We start from the raw sequence: 18,863 nt of genomic DNA, 5'->3' as shown, positions 1-18,863 counted from the left end.
AGCACATGCAGGCTGCTCCACATCTATTCTGCCTAAACAAAGACAAACACACACATACATTCACACACTAACGAGGGCAATCGTGGCGCCGCTGCCACCTGGCTCATCCCTCCAATTAAGAATTCCCTAACGAGGTGCCAATTAGAGGAAAAGAATGAAGAAGACAAAAGCAAAGGGTCACAGAGGGCAGAAAACCCGAAACAGAGAGAGAAAGACACAGACAACAAGGCGAGAGGAAGCAATGGCAATAACACATGAAAATACAGAAACGTGTTTGTTTAGACTCTATTTGATCTATTTTTGCTTTTTTTCTCGTTATCGTCAGGAGTTTAAAGGGCAAATGTTTGACATTTGTAAAGTGCTAAAAGGAAATAGAAATATTTCTAAATGGATGGAAGAGTATATAGCAGTTAAAGAACAAGATGGTCAATGAAATGTTGTAGGTTCGAACTCTGAAATAGCTTTGTTCACGATGAGCTGGTATGGATATTAAGGCTGCACTGATATTAACATTTTGGCTAACTTCAATAACCCATTCAATTTATCGATATGGCTGAAAACTATGGAAGCTTTTGATCAATAAGAATTAAAATGCTAATTGTGCAAGAACTTGCAAGAACTTGCAAACTTTTGCAATTGCAAGTTCTAAACTCGTAACTGCGGGTTTACAACTCCCAACATTTTTCTTAGATATCTGAATTTTCATCTCATAATTTTGACTATTTTCTTTGAATTTTGAGTTTATTATTTTGACCTTTTTTTCTCAGAATTCTGACTACGTGTCAGATTTGTTTTTCCTCAAACAAACCACTTTTTTCCTTACAGTAATGAGTTTATATCTTACGAATTTCTTTTTTTTAGAATTCAAGTTTATTTGTATAGTGCTTTTTACAATACAAATCGTTACAAAGCAACTTTACAGAAAATTATGTTTCTACAATATTCAGTAGTAGCTTATAAGTGGTGACTGTCAGTTTGTGCACGTTTGACAGGATTTTTAGAAAAATTAATACAAGACATAGTCAGCCAGACGATGAACATTATTAATATTATTCATTAATAATTATTATATGATGCAGTCACACTTGTAGCAATATTTGTTAGTTCTGTTTGTTGATTCAATTGATGAATTACAAATTTATATCTTGTAATTCTGAATTGTGAGATTTTAAAATTTCATAAATAGCTGATCAATTTAATAGCTCATAAATGGCTGAAAAAATACTTTTAAAATTAAACTACTGTATTACAATTTTATTAAAAACTGAGAGTTGCACTGAACTTTTTCATTAAATTACTAGTGACAATGCTCTAAATTCAAAAACGGGAACTAAGCATTTTTATTTATATTAATACTGTTAAAGGTATAATTTGTAAGATATTTGCAGTAAAATATCCCAAAACCACTAGGCTAATGTTATATATTTTGTCCAGCTGATTAACTAACAATATCTCTAATGTTTTCAACTACTTGTAAATCATGAGAAAATTCCCATTCTAAACAGTGACACGGGACAGTGCAGTCGCCTGTCAATGACGTTAGTTACCCCTTTTTACCGCCTTTACTGACGTAGAAACCACATGACAACAGTGTCGTGGACAAATGCGGAAATAGCTTCGCGACAAACTTCATCTAGAAAGAGATGCCGATCTCGCTTGTGTTTTACTCGACAGGTGAGTTGTTTTGATTAGTATCTTTACAGAAAACATATGCTATTATAATGATCGACAAGATTAGTATTATGGGGCATACACGCCAGACGTGGGGCATCGCATCTCTAGACCCGCGTGAGGACACGTCTGATCCATCGTCTAATCGCGTCTTTGCATTGACTTTGTATGTAATCTACTCGCACAAATCGTTGAACTCGCATTAAATCCATGATTTATCTTCCCGTCTGATTGATGGCCTTCAGCGGTTCGGTAGAAGACAACAAATCCCATCATTCCACGCTCCTTCTTAGCATCATCAAACCACGCGATTGTTATTGTTTTGATAGTGCGCCCTCTAGTGGCACAACCTGTACCTTTAAGTAAAAAATATATATCTGCTTATAAACAATGGGGAATTCCCTAATAATTAATTGTAGCCACTGATAGTGTCATTTATGCACCAATTTCACAAAAGAAATTAAGCAAATCACATAATAACATAAACATACCCACACAATTTTTCAGTCTGGACATAAAACCTCGACTGTTTTTACACCTGCATGTCTCAAAAAAAAAAAAAAACGCAAATGGATCCTGATAACAACCCCCACACAGGCATTCCACTGGAGGTCAAGACCTCTGAACATGACCTTCGACCTCTGTCTTGGGATCAGTGAGGCAGAGCACTCTGAAAAAGTTGACTGCCTCTGAAAACATACAATATCCCACCTGGAACACAAAAAAGACAGATAAATGGAGCTAATAGACTAAGAGGAGAAAGGATGAGGAACTGAAGCATGCATGTGTGTGGATATCAGTTAGCTTAGTCTGAACTTTAACCGCCCACTCAGACAGGAAGACAGGAAGAGATTATTTGAGTGATATGTAAATGAGCCAAATTTGTTTTGTCTTTAAATGTCATTTAAAGGCAGTATATCTGAAACAGATTGCACCATATACAGGTGTGGAAAAAAGGAACTGTTATCATATGATATCATATTTACCTGCTGCTAAATGCTTAAAACGAAACTGTAAGTTTCATTCAAAGATTTGAAGCCACTAACAGGTGTTTACTGTAGCAGCCTGGGAATTTGTAAAGGTGAAAATTTAAAAATGTGTGCACACTTTTTGAATGTCTGCTTAGCCCCTGCTAATTAGATGCAGTACCTACCATAATAATACCAAAAAACAAAAATAATAATTCAAGAGTAGCTATAAATTCTTACAAAATATAAATACATTGCAAGTAGCAAACACATCGCAAACAAGGTTTTTGGACATTGGCTGGAGTTGCAGCATAATTGCACACTGCTCTTACTATTTCTGCCATAGGTTAGAGAAAAGTAATAGTAAGAGTAGTATGCTTGTATCACATGAATGTTTCAACAAACAAAGATACAATACTGCACTTTTGTGTATAGCCAAGGTATTTGCATCCCATGAAGCACTGCAAATAATGTAACATATTCAAAAAGTACAATATAAAACTACTGTTTTAAAGTCATTGATTATTTACAAACATATACACAGTGCAATGACACTGAGTTGATTGTCATTTGCAATGCTCCATGGGAATGGGCGGCTGCAATTGAACTACTGTAGTTGAAACTGGCCTTTGGTTTCTACAGAAGTATTTTTATTCCTTAGCAATCCTAGATGCTCACAACAAATCTGTCATGAAACGTGTATGCACTCTCATCTCAAATCACTTCCTCAACAAGAGAATAATACAAGATTTTACGTCCAGAACCCAAATGTTGTGCTCCATTTCCAACAACACACAACCCCGGTGTGTGTGTGAGCAGGTGGTGGAGTAGATCTAGGGGTCAGTAGTCGTGCTTCAGCTCCCAAATATAGAGCGTCCGTGTCACCGACAACGAGACGCAGATCTCATATCACGCCGAGACCTTGCCACACTCGACCCTCTCTCTCCTGTTCACACTACTGTCTTTATCTGGCCTCCACAGCCTGGCATTCAGAGCGGTATCATGTGTGTAGTGTTGTCTGTCTGTTGTCTGTACACTCACCTGAAACATGATACCAGCTCACGGCCCCCCGAGCATGACCTCTGACCTCTCTTCCTCTCTACAGATATGAGACTCCGACCCGCACGCTCTGTGTTTGTGCATACAGTATACTGGTTATGACAGGGGTGCCCACACTTTTTTATGTGGGGATCTACTTTTCAAATGGAAAAACTCACAGAGATCTACCAAGTGAAAAATAAATAAATAATACAAATACATATAAAATAAATAAATAGCTTTTTGGGACTTTTTAATCTTTATATTGCATTAATTTAAATTAAAATAATGATAATAATGTTAAATTCTTAGTACCCCTGTAGAACTGTGCCTGCATTTACCTAAAGCAGTGGTTCTCAACTTTTTTACTCAAAGACCCAGATTCTATCCAAATCAATACTGCAAGCCCAAACTTTTCTATTCACTCAAACTTTTGTATTTGTTATAACTTTTTCAATTACCTAAAGTGTGATCTACCAGCATTGCCTTGGCGTTTGACTGGTAGATCGCCATCGACCTATTACCCCTGGGTTATGGTGTAGTAAAAGCTTCCGCGTTTATCGTGTTACAGAGGTATAAACATGATCAGTGTACGTTATCTATGTAAGGTAAATCTTTTAAGTGTGTGACTGTGTTTACCTGCACACAAATCGCTGTCCCGCATGCATTAGCTCCCACGAACCATCGAATCTTGAGTGATGGAAATCTGTAGAAACACATAAAATAACCATATTTTACATGTACAAAGGCTAGAAACACTATTTGAACAAATATTAAACTTTGGCATGTAACGTCAAGTGCCGTTTGATCTATGGACAATAAAACAGGAGAATCTGTCTCACTAGAAAACTATAAAATATTTGGCTCAAAATAGAAAAGTGTATATTTGGTCCAACAGACCAATTTCAGTGTTTGCAAACAGTGATGACGTTTTTTGTTGGGGGGGGGGCCTATCTGGTGGCAAAAAATGCCAGTTTTAAAGTAGCAGTCTATGCAAGCCATGGAATAAAAAAGGAAATTTTGAGTTTATATTTCAAAATTCAGATTTTTCTTTTTAAAGGGGTCATATGATGCTTTTTTAAAAGATCATTATTTTGTAATGTACGCGCGTAACTCGCAAAACTCATAATTTGAACCATTAATAGCAAATGCATAATCTTACTACTTACAAGTGCTGGTCATATACTTAGAATATCATCAAAAAGTTGATTTATTTCACTAATTCCATTCAAAAAGTTAAACTTATATTACTTATATTATTAACTTATAGTATACATACATATTATATTCATTCATTACATACAGACTGATATATTTCAAATGTTTATTTATTTTAATTTGGATGTTTATAACTGACAACTAAGGAAAATCCCAAATTCAGTATCTCTGAAAATTTGAATATTGTGAAAAGGTTCACTATTGAGGACACCTGGTGCCACACTCTAATCAGTAAATTAACTCAAAATACCTGCAGAGCCTTTAAATGGTCTCTCATTCTAGTTCTGTAGGCTTCACAATCATGGGGAAGACTGCTGACTTGACAGATGACAATTGACACCTTGCACAAGGAAGACAAGACACAAAAGGTCATTGCAAAAGAAGCTGGCTGTTCACAGAGCTCTGTGTCCAAGCACATTAATAGAGAGGCAAAGAGAAGGAAAAAAGTGTACAAGCAATAGGGATAACCGCACCCTGGAGAGGATTGTGAAACAAAACCCATTCAAAAAAGTGGGGGAGATTCACAAAGAGTGGACTGCAGCTGGAGTCAGTGCTTCAAGAACCACTGCGCACAGACGCATGTAAGACATGGGTTTCAGCTTCGCATTCCTTGTGTCAAGCCACTCTTGAACAACAGACAGCGTCAGAAGCATCTCACTTCAAAAAGGACTGGACTGCTGCTGAGTGGTCCAAAGTTATGTTCTCTGATGAAAGTAAATTTTGCATTTACTTTGGATATCAGGGACGCAGAGTCTGGAGGAAGAGAGGAGAGGCACACAATCCATGTTGCTTGAGGTCCAGTGTAAAGTTTCCACAGTCAGTGATGGTTTGAGGTGCCATGTCATCTGCTGGTGTTGGTCCACTGTGTTTTCTGAGGTCTAAGGTCAACGCAGCTGTATACCAGGAAGTTTTAGAGCACTTCATGCTTCCTGCTGCTGACCAACTTTATGGAGATGCAGATTTCATTTTCCAACAGGACTTGGCACCTGCACACAGTGCCAAAGCTACCAGTACCTGGTTTAAGGACCGAGGTATCCCTGTTCTTAATTGGCCAGCAAACTCGCCTGACCTTAACCCCATAGAAAATCTCTGAGGTATTGGGAAAAGGAAGATGAGATATGTCAGACCCAACAATGAAGAAGAGCTGAAGGCCACCATCAGAGCAACCTGGGCTCTCATAACACCTGAGCAGTGCCACAGACTGATCGACTCCATGCCACGCCGCATTGCTGCAGTAATTCAGGTAAAAGGAGCCCCAACTAAGTATTGAGTGCTGTTCACACTCATACTTTTCATTTTCATACTATTTTCAAGATTTCTAAAAATCCTTTTTTTTTTTTTGTATTGGTCTTAAGTTATAGTCTAATTTTCTCTAATATTCAAATTTTCAGAGATACTGAATTTGGGATTTTCCTTAGTTGTCAGTTATAATCATCAAAATTAAAAGAAATAAACATTTGAAATATATCAGTCTATGTGTAATGAATGACTATAATATAAAGTTAAACTTTTTGAATGGAATTAGTGAAATAAATCAACTTTTTGATGATATTCTAATTATATGACCAGCACCTGTACGGTAGCTGATTCAGAAGGCAGATTGTCACTGCAAAGTCAGAATGACCTCCTCTCCTAGGTTCACGAAACCGTCATCCATAAAATGCACTGCTGTTCTGTTGTAAGTAATCTTAAAGATTCAACGTAAAGTTCAGTATCTTCAAACATCCAGATGGTTTCCTGCTTAAATCAACCAAGGTTGGAGATTTTAATATCATGGTTCAGAAAGAGTCAAACCTGCTACCAAACTTGGCTACCATACAATCTGCTGAGGAAACCGTTAAAGGGTTATTGGCTGATTATTAGCTGCCTGATGCTGTTGATTTCTGATGTCATGTAACTGCATGTTTCCACCAATCAGATACAGTAAACATCTAATGCGAAACACAAGACATCACACACAACCACATCAGCACCAGTCACAAGTCAGTCAATGTAATCGAATCTGTGAAAGACTTGCCTTTCATACTGAGAAAGAGAGTGAGTGAGTGAGAGAGAGAGAGGGGGGTAGGGGTGGTGGTGGGGGGGGGGGGTTCTAAATGAGTTAGAGACATTAGCTCTAATTCAATCTGGGTTATAAAGTGTAGGGCAAAAACAAATATTTTTTGTACATCTTTGTCCATCTCACACACACTGAATTTACTGCCATTTGTCAGTATACACATTTGGCACCATGAAGTATTTCAACACTTAAATCATTGTTAAAAATACCTGAATGTCACTGCATAAGGAGGACAAAAAACTTTAAACAAAAACTTTTATATAATAAATAAATATAGATTTTTCAAATAAAATACACTTGCTACATTATATTACTGTATATATTTAAATAAACGATGAAATAAATGATACCTGTTTATATGTTATTAATTAATTTAAATATGTAATATATGACACCCGATACAAAGCATCAAAAATATTTTTTTTTAAATATGAATGACATTTGCTTTGATATAAATATATTATAAAGTTTCTAAAAATATTTTTTTAAATACATGACACCTGATCTAATAAACAACATCATTAAAATATTTTTTTTAAATGACACCTGCTTTCAAACAAAATAATATACAGTACACATACATACAATTCCCAAAATAATGTGATTTGCTTTGATACAAGATCATAATAACCTTTTTAAAAATACATTACACATTTTTAATACTGAATATCATAATATCTGTTTTTATAAATGACACTTACTTGAATGAAAAATATATATATATATATAAATATATATATATATATATATATATATTTTTTTTTTTAAAGGACATTTTGGGTTGATATTTTATATATAAATGTAATGCCATTCAGGCAGTTTTATGTGTGACCTAATTGGCCAAGTATTTATATTACACTGATCTATATAAATGACTGATCTATGTAATAGCTGGCTATAAGATGTGTCTTTAATATGGCACAAATTAACAATGGAAATGCAATGAATCATGAAAAGGAAAGTTGTAGCATCCATTCCTGTGTTTTTTTGTAATTTTCTGATGCTTTTTAGTGGCGAGCATTTCAAACAGGTGCACATTCGCAATTACCCATAATTCTACTCATGACTCTGCCAGCTGTTACTGTGCAAACCTGCAGCTCTGAATACTTAAGCAAATCAGCCATGTATGAAAACTTTGAAACAAGCACTGCTTCAACGTCTGTGGGAATTTTGTGTCTTATTTTATCATCCACAGAGTTTAATCGCAAAAAAAATACTCAGCTCAGAACAAGGTGTGTCTGTTAACACTCTAGAGAAAAGGGGAAAACACACACACACACTTCAGCCATGCTGAACCACAGGGGAACGACTTCACAGTGGACTGGCTTTTACGGCCGTCCCGTTTGGCAGTTGGATAAAATATTCCGAAGCTAAAATTAGCAGCACAGCACAAAGACCCTCATTGAGAAGGACGTCTGGCACGGAAAGTGAAATCACAGCAAACCTGTCCAAACTGTAAGACAGCTCAACAGCTCCCGACGGTTCACCACAAGACCACATCTCCAGATAAACCATCCTGAGAGCGAGGTGAATCTGATAGTGCCTCAAATCAGACACACTTCAGACCCAAATCCGTCTGATGACGCGCTCTAATCCTTAGCACCGGAACAACGGTCACCTTGGAAACTCCAAGGATTCCCTCAGAAGTCCCGAAGTGTGTGTGTGTGTGTGTGTGTGTGTCTCACAGACGTATCTATTTCAGCTCAAGTCACTGAAGGTGTCGCATCTCTTCTTTCACACTGAGCTTTAACACACACAGAACAACATTCGCTCTGATGAAAGCTGTTATTGTTCGGGTAGATACTTCAGAACAATAGAAGCCATCAGAAAGGCTTCACAACACCACTAATATATCAGCCTTTTACAAGCTACATACTAGTACATCGATATGGGTTCATCAAGAGCAGGATGGCAAAGTCAGCCAATCAGAACAGCATTATTAGAGGTTTGTATGCTCTCTATACATACAGTATATATTCAGTTTTTACAACTTAAAACACGGTCATATTGCAAACTAGACTAGGTGTAAACACTGATAAAATGAGAACTTATTTTGTATAACAATATAAAAAAATATTCAGAATTTATAACAATAAAAATGTAAGTAAAATATTTTGCAATTTCAATGGCATTAGAAGGCAATTTTTTTTAACCCTAAACATTTCTGATACTAAACATAACTAAAACAAAAAAAATGTATAATCATTTCCAGTAATTAAAATAAGAAAAAAGAATAATAATAATAATAATAATAAATTATTAGATAATATGTATATATATATATATATATATATATATATATATATATATATACACACACATATATATATAGAGAGAGAGAGAGTAACTAATCAAAATAAATAAGTAGTAGCACTAAAATAAAACTAAAATTTAAATAAAAACTAAAACTTAAATATATACAAATTAAAAATATAAAAATGACAAAAATAAAAACTGAAACATAATTAAAGCTACATAAAAATATAAAACATTAATAAAATTACATAGAAAAATAAATAAAACTAAACAATAAAAATTATAAAAAACTTAAAAACATAAATAAAAATAGAATAAAAAAGCTATATACAAATATAAAAAAAATGATTAAGGTTGTGTTCTTTGATTAAAATGAACTCTTGAATGCTGCCATTTGAACTCTGGTATGCACCAAACAAGCGGACCGAGACTGCAAAAAAGTCTCGGTCTGCTTCCAAACGAACTTTGGTGTGGTTCGAATGATATATAAACACAACATGGACCAAATACTTCTAAACAAACCAGAAACAGGATGTAATGTCAAGATGCAACATGAATTGATGACGTGGTGTATCCAAAACAAAATTAGCAGAGGGCAAACGTGGAGCAACAAGGAGGTAAAGTTCCTTTTATGAGTGCCTTGTGAGTTCACAGGTGGCAAAAAGAAAAATAAATGTACATGCAACAATAAGCACACTTAATCCAGCAGACGACATTAGTTGTATTTGACTTAAAGTGGTGCTGAGCAGACCGACCAATCAGGTTGTGAACATATAACTATGCATTTAGGTTTGCTGTCAAAAATGCCAATGTGAATACTAAGCGGACCAAGACCAAATGTATCATTTTCTGACCAAACGAACCAAGAGAACCAAACTACAAGTGTGAACGCACCCTAACAATTACAAAGGCACAAAATGACCACATTTTAAACCAAATTTAACACAAAAATATCAAAATGATTGAAAGCTTCATCCCCATGACAGTGTAACATAAAAAACAATAATAACAATACTGTAAAAGTTATGATATAAAAACACAAGTTTTACTGAAAAAATAATAATGTAATGTATAAAAATTTGATTTTATAAAATGTTGCTTTTTTCTATTCTCCAAAATTAACCCCATTCACTTCCTTTGTAAATGTTTTGCTATAACCACGATATTTTTTAGAGAAAATAAGAGAAATGCAATGCAACTTAATTTACATTTATATGTATATTTATGGCAGATTTACAGTTTTTACCTCTTAATCTGGCCATTTTTATCTTTTTTGACCAGTTACAAGCATAAAAGGGGCACATTTAGGGTGATCAGCCTCTCACATGGGTTTCGCCTGTATTTCGCCTTTCCCCCTCATAATCACACCACATTTTAAAATTGTGTCAGATGGAGGCAGCACCCTGTTTGACACACAGGCGAGCGGCTGTGCATGTGAAATGGATATATACTGCAGCTCAGGGATGCATAATGAGTTATGCAAGGGTTATCCGTCAGCAGTCTATAAGTTTATAAGTGCATACATGAGCAGACACACATACAGCATTGATCACCAGTCCAGCCACTGAGACAGGAAGTAATGAAATTCCACAAGCATAAGCACTTTAACAGACGTGAGCACTGGAGAGGGGGTGTGGCAAACCGGAAAGGACGTAAATCAATCTTAATAGCCAATCACGAACATATAAGAGCCCAGCAGGGCATCTGTGTAATGTCCCATGTGATAACTAGATTACAGTTTCTGCAGAAACGTGACTGGTGCTTACCTGTGCTAGACTCACTGCTATGATACTAGGGTAGTAAATGTATATAAAGTTGGGGTTTGTAAGATTTTTTTAAAGTGATTTATGCTCAAAAAGGCTGTATTTGTGAAAACAGTAATACTGAGAAATATTTATTAATATGAAAGTAACCGTTTTCTATTTATATATAATTTTAAAATGTAATTTATTCCTGTGAACAAAGTTGAATTTTTAGCATTATTATTCGAGTCTTCGGTGTCACATTATTCATTCATGATTCATCATTCTAATGTGCTGATTTGCTTCTCAAGAAACATTTCTGATTATTATCAGTGATAAACAGATGTGCTGTTTGTTGTGGAAACCATAAACTTTTTCAGGATTGTTTGATGAATAAAATGAAAAAAAAATGAAAAAAAATACTGCATTTATAAAAATCTGCAAAAATGAACGCACGAGCACACACACACACTTAATAAAATGTGCTTCTTCATTTCAGTTAAAGCTGCTAATCTCATAATCAGGAAATGTATGCTCTCAGGAGCACGTACATTACAAAAGCTAGTCATTTCTAGATTTCTTCTCTTTCTTTCATCTTTCTCTTTAAAGAGTGAAAATGGGTTTGTGGGTCACAATTTCTACCATTGCACGTATTTTACAGTATATTACATGCAATGGTAGAAATGTAATTTGTATTTATTGTTTATACCACATATTTATAGAGGTCACAGGCAATGCATTTACGCTAATGACAGCATAACCTAAAACATGTAATTCACATTTATTGTCAGAACTATCTAATTTACTATGCATAATATTTTATTATTTTGTTTCGTTATATAATGTGATACTTACTGTAACATATAAAAAAATATTTTGCTTCTGAAGTATCCAAAAATAGATATTACTACATGGTTTATATGTTATTTAATAAACCACTTTCTTCCACACACAAAAACTAAAAACTGATACAGACGCCTTCCATCACATAAAATTACTCATACCATGATATAAGATTTGAGTCACACCGCCCACCCGTAGTGGGTGGACTGCAGAGGGTATTTGGCTTTTGGACAATGGAAAAAAGACTGACTTTTATGAGTGTGTATGGTGTTTTATTCGGCTGGTTGCCAGATCTTTTCAGAGAGAGACAGTATAATATCTGACAGCCATTAATCATAAAGCGCTCCTGGGATTTAAATGGCTCAATTTCCTCTTGATCTATATCTCTTTTCAGCAAGTGATAATATCAGCCCTGCAGACACAAGCAATCTCTCTGTCACTCATTTATACACACACAGACACACACCTGGGTCAATGGGAGGTGTGTGTGATCGTATATTACCTGAGGAATGAACTGTGATAACATTATTTCCTGCATGATAAATCACTCAGATGAACCTGAAGCCTTTATAGACTCTCTAAACTCCGGATTGGAGATCTCATGGCATGCTCTCAAATGCTTTAAATCTGTAGCTTTGTCAACGGGAAAGTTCCTGCAGAACGACGGTTGATCCCAAAGGAAAGAAAAAACATGCTTGAGAGCTCATTGATATCTTAGTTATTTCTCATAGGCGACAATTTAGACAAACAGCAAATTGAGATGCCATTTCGAACATATATTTTTTTTTTTTGCAGAACTTAAAATAAGATATTTTGAAGAATGTTGCGGTCTAGACAACACTGACTCATTGTATAGACAAAATAAATATTAGACAATCTTCTAAATATCTTCATTTGTGTTCTATAGAAGAAAAGTGGTACAGCTTTGAAACGAGATGAGGATGAGTAAATAAATTCAATAAAGCTGACCTTCAATCCTTTATGATTTACATGCTAAGGATTAAGATCTAGGATTTTTAAAATATTTTTACTTACGTGCCCTGGATCATCACAAAGCACTGTTTATTTCATTTGTATCTTCTATTTTAATTTATATTTGTATTTATTCTATTTATTTGTGTAATTACTTGTTATTTGTTTATTTGTTCTTATTTTACCTTTATTTTATCTTATTTTGGACACTTTAATAATGTCCGAACGTTACATTCGACTAGTAGTTTTTTACTGTGGTTTTGAACTTAGACTCAAGAATTGTGAATTGCACTGATATCTAAAATTTATTAATAAATAATTATAAATGACAAATGATTATTCAATTGATTACTATTACTATTATAAAAATATATTTTTTTAACAGTGTTTATGTTATTTACTTATTTTTGTGGTGGGACCAGTTGAAATTTTGTCTGTAAAAATAAAATAAAAATAAAAAATCTTTAAAAAAGAAAAAGAGTTTCAAAAAAGAGTTGAGCTCTGGATGTGTGTTCAATGTATTGTACTGGGAGAGAGTCATCCTTATAGTCTTGTTTGTGCAAAACATTCCTCATACTTCTCAGCATTATTATCGGTCAGAAACTGTATCTTTAGGCCCCATGAGTCATAATCAATCTGTGGAATCAATACTACTCACCTTTCTGATATAAGGACCCTCATAACCAACCTGCAGCCAATCAGAATACAGATCACCTGTGAAGAGAAAAAACAAACAATCAAATAAGGCCATATTCACACACCTTTCACTATATACTAAACGATTATACTATGAACACTTGCACATAACACTCCAATAAATATTGAATTTTCAGTCAGCCTGACACTTCCCAAGTCAAATGATGCAAGCAACATCACATAAACATGAATGTGTGTATTAATGTGAGCAGTAGTGTCAGGGTGAGGTTGAGACCAATGGTGCTCAAACAGAGACTCCTTTTTAGTCACACACACACACATACACAACCACACACTTAAATACACACAGCATGTCTGTATTAAATTCAGCTAGTCATATTAGCATTCTAATTCCAAAGCAAGTGAAAAATCTAAGAAAACCTAAATAAATATAAGCGCCCAAATATAGTGTCTATACACCACAAGAATGCTAGTTTTATTGACTTTGCACACCAGCAGTACAACGAGCTTTGTTGATTGTAATGAGACAATTTATGACAACTTTGCACACTTTCACTTCAGACAGCTTTAACTAAACTTTAACTAAATTAGCTGCAGTAAAATAAAATATAAATATTAAATTAAATACTGTGACTGAAATTGAAAATGATAAATACTGCCTTGAAAAATAAATTGAAGTACCAAAATTACTAAAACTGAAACAAAAATAAAGCGATACAGATAATTACAAAATTACCAAAACTTCCGTAATAGTTTTTCCTTTAAACATAAATATATACTTAAAGTCGGCAAGAAATGGAAGTGTTGCCAATATTAACCACAAACATTTCCAAGTAAAATGGCTAAGCGACATTATTAGTTTTAATTAACAATATTAATACTGGTTTCTTTTCATTTTAAATAATAAAATAAAATAAAATAAAATAAAATAAAATAAAATATTAGATGAAGAACTTGAAAAACTTAAAAATCAGGAAATCCCTATGTGAAATAAGTAAGTTGAAGTACTAAAATTGTTAAAACAAATTGAATTTTTTAAAAGAAAAATTAAAAAATGTAATATTCTTTACAATTTTAATTATTATTGAAAATAAAAAATAATTGCACAATATAGAATATTTTAAAAAGAAAAGTTGAAAAAGTTAAAATTGAAAATAGAAAAACTAAGGCTACTTAAAGATGAATAAATAATATAATAGTATATAAATGACAATAAAATAACTGCTTATTTAACAAGAAAAAAATATAAGATGGATCTTGATTATAAGCATTAGTTTTTGATTGGATTGTGAAAAGTCAGAGTTGAATCGTAGACATCAAGTGAGTTTTATCACAGGAAGAGCAAGTTATGACATTTAGATTTCATGTTGATTATAAGTGTTCTAGTTTTGCCGACTTGTGCTGTAGATGGGGTGTACTACTCACACATTCCATCGCTCTCTCTCATACACACACTCACATCTGCTGTTTGACTCTGGCTGGTTGTTGAGTCTTTCCTGCCTAGTCCCATGACGGAAGGTGGGGGGTGAGGTAAGAATTGGACGCTTTATGCCATATGGTCACACACTCTCCAACGTGAACTCCACATAACACACATTGACACACAGCTGGACCTGATTAGTTCGTGTGTGTGTGTGTGTGTGCAAGCTCACGTAGTTTCAGGTCTCTCACTCTCTGTTCATCCATGACATTGGACCTACAGTCATATTAGTGAACTTGTTTTGAAATCACACACAATGAACATGTTACTGTTGTAAACTGCTACTGCACAACACATAACCTGAAAAACAACAAAGCCTGCAACCGATTATAGTTAGTCTGGATTCTTTCTATTTTATTCATTCATGTTTTAGGTTAAATATTTATAGCAACTGGCATGACTGCATAGAAAACATCTTTAATGAAGATTTCAGCGTGTTATCAGAGACTGTCTCTAAATCATTAAAGCATCGCCACTATAGCCATATTTTTGTAACAATTGCATCAATTTTAACAATACATTTTAAGATAATTACTGTGCTCTATGTTAGATTAGTCTGCATTTTATAAAATACTGGTCTATGTACACATGCAAACAGACATTTGGATGTTACTGTATACATCACATCTCCCATTGTTTGTTTAATTGTGCCTTGCACCACTTAAGGTCCATCTCAAGTTAAAAATATCTTTAAAATGCATCTAGAGACCTATAAATTCTGCTGAATTCTGTCCAGCTGATGTTGTTATTTTTAACTAATGCTAGAACTATTACAAATAATTTCCATGAACTAAAATAAAGTTGAGTTTCAAACTTTTTTAGACGTTTTTCTTTTAGAAAAATCAGATTATACAGGGTTAAGGCACATCAATCAACTAGTCCATAATAAAAATATGCTGTCTTCACATATTTAAACCCACACCAATTCATCTAGTTCACTATATTTTGATGTACTCTAAAGCTAACATGTTTTAACAATCACAAAAAATATACAAACGGTACACGCAACACAGTGAAATCAAGCTATAGTGACTTTGCTCAACACTGAAGACATTGTGTGAACTGTGCTTCAGTCAACAATTGATTCTTGTGTTCGTGGAGCAGATGGTTCATAAAAGTCAAAAATCAAGCAGCTAATGGACACAAACAGTCTGATTCCTTCATTATCCCAAGAGAAAGTGTCTCCTGTTGGGACTACCCTCTAAGTGCTGAAAGAGTAGAGGCTATCAAGATAGTGTGAGTTAACTCCTTATCAGAGCAGTTAGAAGTTTCTGTCGCTGTATCATATTCCCAGCAAACGTGTCCTCAACACCTTATATCACAACCAAATCTGCAGTGCAAATCCGTCCAGTGTGTTCTGGTTTTAGCGGTTCAAGCTGAGCTGAATCGCCAGCATTTTGGGCATATTGTTGATTACCACAAAAAAAATTATTTTCAATTCTTGTCCCTACAAATCTGCGTTACAGTGAGGCATTTATGGAGTTAGTGAACATGGCCAATCGGTAAAGGTTAAAAAACACCTGCTTCAATAATACAGCCACAAAAGCTAACTATATATTAAAAAAAAATAAAATAAAATGTTTTTGTGTAAAGTTATATCTGATTTTAAAACTTTGTCGCAATGACAATTCAACAAAACCATAAAATGACTGTAAAAATTATATAAATAGCTTTTACAGCTTCAAATAATTTAAATAAAATCCACTTACTAAACTTATTTTCTATGTTTAGTTACATCCAGCTGTCATTATGACAATGAAACACCATAACACCTAAAATGATGATGATTTAAACAGTTTTTACACTGTCAGATTGAAGTAGAAAGAAGAATGTAAATACTTTGACAAAATGATAAGCTTGGAGGCAGGACTATCGGTTTCTCTGACCAATAGCAGTTGTTCATTTGAAAACAGGCTGTATTTCTAATGCAGTGACACACTTCAACTTTTTTTAATGTTCCTTTGAAGTGCAACTCAAAAATATCACATTACAAACTGTCCAAAAGCATATGACAAGGGGAAGATCATCAATTATTTCCCTAACAAACAATTGCTGTGCTGCAATAGTACAATAATGTATCAGATGTTAATACCATCGTAATATGATTAATATCGTATTATGATATACAACACTGTACTCAATATTTACCATTTTCCCTTGCTATAGTAGTTATGTCGTAATAAGTAATTTAAAAAATATGGTAGGCTACCCTTCGACAAAAACATGGTAGTAAATTGTTTTTTACTGAATCATACTGTAAACAGTTCTAAAGACACACACTGTGAAAAGTGTTGGTTTCATAAAAACCTGTAGAATCATGTTTTTATCCCAAACGTTGGTTATCCTTAAATGTCAAACTAACGTTACAGTTAGCTAACTTACTACTAAACGTTACATATAGTATTAATATATATTCTTAATATGCTCTCTTTGGAATATACAGTACGATAGTAACTTATTTCGGTGGATATTTACCATGGTAAATGTTTGTAACAATGTACAATGCAATCCGCAGTGCTAGTCTACGAACCGTCATCAGACCGCACCGATTAAACGTTACAGTTCATTGAAATCAATCGCAGTTCTGTTAAAAGAGCAGATATAACGTTACCACGAGACAGATCCGAATCACTTCTCTCCGCTAAAAAGAGGGAGACTGACTGGATTCTTACCTGTTCTGAAGTCCAAGTCTCCGTGATTTCTTGTTAAAAGCTCAAGAGGGTCTGCGACTCGGTGTGAATGATGTGTCAGTTCTTCAGGGTTCGTCAACATCAGCAGCGCGAGACGCGCGGGAACTCCACGACACCGACTACCGGCGGCGCGCGCACGCTCACAGACAAACTCAACCCACATAGTTAAGCGCCAGGCGATTTAGGAATCTAAATAAATAAATACATACAACGATTTACTACCTAAACAAAGTTAGTTCATATATTTAGTTTATAAAACACATTTAGCTATTGTAAATAATTATTGCAATTTATTAAATAATAGTAGACATTTTCCATTATGACTTGTTTTATGATTCTAATTTTACTAAATAAATAATAAATAAATAAATAAATATCCCATTAAACATTTTAAACAGAATGTTTTGGACTGCTTTATTTCATATTTATTTATTTATTTATTTAAATGTATATCACAGTTATTTTAATATGAAAGTTTTGTTACTATTTTGTAGTACATTTATATTAGGGCTGTCAAATGATTAAACTTTTTTATCAAATTAATCAGAATTTTCAGTGGATTAATCATGATTAATCACTATTTGCAATTACACCTGAATCCTAACCATTTTTTTTTTTCTGAAATGCATACCAAAAGATAAATAACAGGACACAGATACATTATATTCATGTATTGATTCATCAATATGTGGTTCTTTTTTTCTGAATTTCAAAAGTTTAACATTTACTTAGATCAAATTTACCTGAGCACTATATCAAACCATGCCAATTAACTACAGATAGTGTAAGAGTTTTAGGTGAACCAGTGGTTAAATATAGCCACATATCTATGAAATTATGCATAGAGAAACTCGAAAGAATTAACTCAGAAACACAAACATGCGCCACCATCACATTAGCAGCACTCTGTCTGGGCACTCTTGTTTTTGGGAGGTGTTCATTTGCTCTGCCACAATACTTTAGGATCGATATTTTCACATTCTGAAGGCTTCAAGTGAGAGTAAAACCAAGTAAAATGCATATGCTTTCCCAAACAGCTGTAATTTTCGCTGCATTGCATGTATGCGTTCTGCGCATGCACAGTGTGAAACACAGGACGCTATAACAGGAAGAAGCTCCAGCGTATCAACTACCAAAGTCTTCTCTGTTTATCGAGCTTGGCATGAATGTATTTGAGAGTAACTGAGGTAAAACCTTAAGCTTCTTCGGTGTTTTCGTCGCGGCACTCGCCGCTGTTTTTTATTATCTTGAGAATTCAGAGATCGACGA

At 34.2% G+C, this 18,863-nt stretch overlaps 1 protein-coding gene across 3 annotated transcripts in view; it reads right to left on the bottom strand.

Annotated features, from left to right (window-relative positions):
• Positions 1-17,700, bottom strand: part of bmpr1ba (bone morphogenetic protein receptor, type IBa) — a 56,072-nt gene extending 38,372 nt beyond the window's left edge. For 2 of the 3 annotated variants that reach the window (XM_026240525.1, XM_026240523.1), the window contains exons 1-3: positions 17,577-17,700; positions 13,426-13,481; positions 4,317-4,383 (exon numbers count right to left, since the gene is read on the bottom strand). The gene's annotated coding sequence lies outside the window, so the exon portion shown is untranslated. Of the gene's footprint in view, positions 1-3,680; positions 3,769-4,316; positions 4,384-13,425; positions 13,482-17,576 lie in introns of all 3 variants that reach the window. The other variant, XM_026240524.1, reaches the window with a different exon arrangement.
• Between the last annotated feature and the right edge of the window lie 1,163 nt (positions 17,701-18,863).

The sequence above is a fragment of the Carassius auratus genome, linkage group LG30F, assembly GCF_003368295.1.
Source record: "Carassius auratus strain Wakin linkage group LG30F, ASM336829v1, whole genome shotgun sequence".
In the NCBI taxonomy this organism is placed as follows: Eukaryota; Metazoa; Chordata; class Actinopteri; order Cypriniformes; family Cyprinidae; genus Carassius; species Carassius auratus.
This window is presented reverse-complemented; position numbering and strand designations above follow the sequence as displayed.